Source organism: Arachis ipaensis, chromosome B1, assembly GCF_059453495.1.
Source record: "Arachis ipaensis isolate K30076 ecotype BB chromosome B1, ASM5945349v1, whole genome shotgun sequence".
Lineage (NCBI taxonomy): Eukaryota > Viridiplantae > Streptophyta > Magnoliopsida > Fabales > Fabaceae > Arachis > Arachis ipaensis.
Genome location: NC_142436.1, coordinates 41,080,031 through 41,082,223, shown reverse-complemented (window position 1 = coordinate 41,082,223; position 2,193 = coordinate 41,080,031). Strand labels below are relative to the sequence as shown.

The 2,193-nt window shown below is 31.6% G+C and overlaps 1 non-coding gene across 1 annotated transcript; it reads left to right on the top strand.

The window, feature by feature from the left end:
• The first annotated feature begins 296 nt into the window (after positions 1–296).
• On the top strand, positions 297–404 carry LOC148576318 (small nucleolar RNA R71). The gene has a single exon (XR_015903402.1). It is a non-coding gene; the product is annotated as a small nucleolar RNA R71 (small nucleolar RNA).
• The last annotated feature ends 1,789 nt before the right edge of the window (positions 405–2,193 follow it).

Below are 2,193 nucleotides of genomic sequence, written 5' to 3'. Positions count from 1 at the left end.
ATTCCATTCAAACTCTGAGAAATCATATTGACTTGCTGAGTCAATATTTTGTTCTGAGCCAATATAGCATTCAGAGTATCAACTTCAAGAACACCCTTCTTCATAGGCGTCCCATTACTCACAGGATTCCTCTCAGAAGTGTACATGAACTGGTTATTAGCAACCATGTCAATGAGTTCTTGAGCTTCTGCAGGCGTTTTCTGTAGGTGAATAGATCCACCTGCAGAGGTATCCAATAACATCTTTGATAGCTCAGATAAACCATCATAGAATATATCCAGGATGGTCCATTCTGAAAGCATGTCAGAAGGACACTTTTTGGTCAGCTGCTTGTATCTTTCCCAAGCTTCATAGAGGGATTCACCATCTTTTTGTTTGAAGGTTTGAACATCCACTCTAAGCTTGCTCAGCTTTTGAGGAGGAAAGAACTTGGCTAGGAAAGCCTTGACCAGCTTATCCCAAGAGTTCAGGCTATCCTTAGGTTGAGAGTCCAACCATACTCTAGCTCTGTCTCTTACAGCAAAAGGGAAAAGCATGAGCCTGTAGACTTCAGGATCTACTCCATTAGTCTTAACAGTATCACATATCTGCAAGAATTCAGTTAAGAACTGAAAAGGATCTTCAGATGGAAGTCCATGAAACTTGCAGTTCTGCTGCATCAGAGAAACTAATTGAGGTTTCAGCTCAAAGTTGTTTGCTCCAATGGCAGGAATGGAGATGCTTCTTCCATGTAAATTGGAATTTGGTGCAGTAAAGTCACCAAGCATTCTCCTTGCATTGTTGTTGAGTTCGGCTGCCATCTCCTTTACTTGTTCGAAATTTTCAATCAAGTTGTCTCTGGATTGTTGTGATTTAGCTTCTCTTAATTTCCTCTTCAGAGTCCTTTCAGATTCTGGATCAGCTTCAACAAGAATGCCTTTTTCTCTGTCCCTGCTCATAAGAAAGAGGAGAGAAAAAGAAAAGAAGAAGAATCCTCTATGTCACAGTAAAGAGGTTCCTTATTGTTAGTAGAAGAAAATAAGAAGAGAAAAATCTGAACTCAGAAAGAGAGAGAGAGGGTTCGGATTTTTGGTGGGTGAGGGAGAGATGTTAGTAGATGAATAAATAAATAGAATAAGATGAGAGAGGGGAAATTTCGAAAATAATTTTTGAAAAAGAGTTAGTGATTTTTGAAAATAGTTTTTGAAAAAGGTTAGTAGTTTTTTTCGAAAATTCAAAATAAAAATAAAATAATTAGTTAATTAAAAAGAAATTTTTGAAAAAGGGGGAAGATATTTTCGAAAATAGAGAGAGTTAGTTAGGTGGTTTTGAAAAAGGTAAGAAACAAACAAAAAGTTAGTTAGTTAGTTGAAACAAAAATCAATTTTGAAAAGATAAGGAGTTGGGAAGTTAGAGAAGATATTTTGAAATCAAATTTTTGAAAAAAAGATAAGATAAGAAGATATTTTTGAAAAGATATGATAGAAATTAGTTTTTAAAAAAGATTTGAATTTTTAAAATCATAATTAATGACTTGATTCACAAGAAATCACAAGATATGATTCTAGAACTTAAAGTTTGAATCTTTCTTAACAAGCAAGTAACAAACTTGAAAATTTTTTTGAATCAAAACATTAATTGTTATTGTTATTTTCGAAAATTTGGTATAAAAATAAGAAAAATATTTTTGAAAAATATTTTTAGAATTTTCGAAAATAACTAAGAAAAATGAAAAAGATTTGATTTTTGAAAAAGATTTTGAAAAAGATAAGATTTTTAAATTGAAAATTTGATTTGACTCATAAAAACAACTAGATTTTAAAAATTTTGGAAAAAGTCAAATCTAATTTTCGAAATTATGAGAGAAAAGAGGGAAAGATTTTTTTTTTTTTGATTTTTGAATTTTTAATAATGAGAGAGAAAAACAAGAAAAATGATGCAATGCATGAAATTTTTAGATTAAAACAATGAATGCATGCAAGAATACTATGAATGTCAAGATGAACACCAAGAACACTTTGAATGTCAAGATGAACACCAAGAAAATATTTTTGAAAAATTTTTAATGCAAGAAAAACATGCAAGATACCAAACTTGGAATTCTTTAATGCTTAGACACTAAGAATTCAAGAATGCATATGAAAAACAAGAAAAGACACAAAACATGCAAATGCAAAGATCAAACAAGAAGACTTACCAAGAACAACTTGAAGA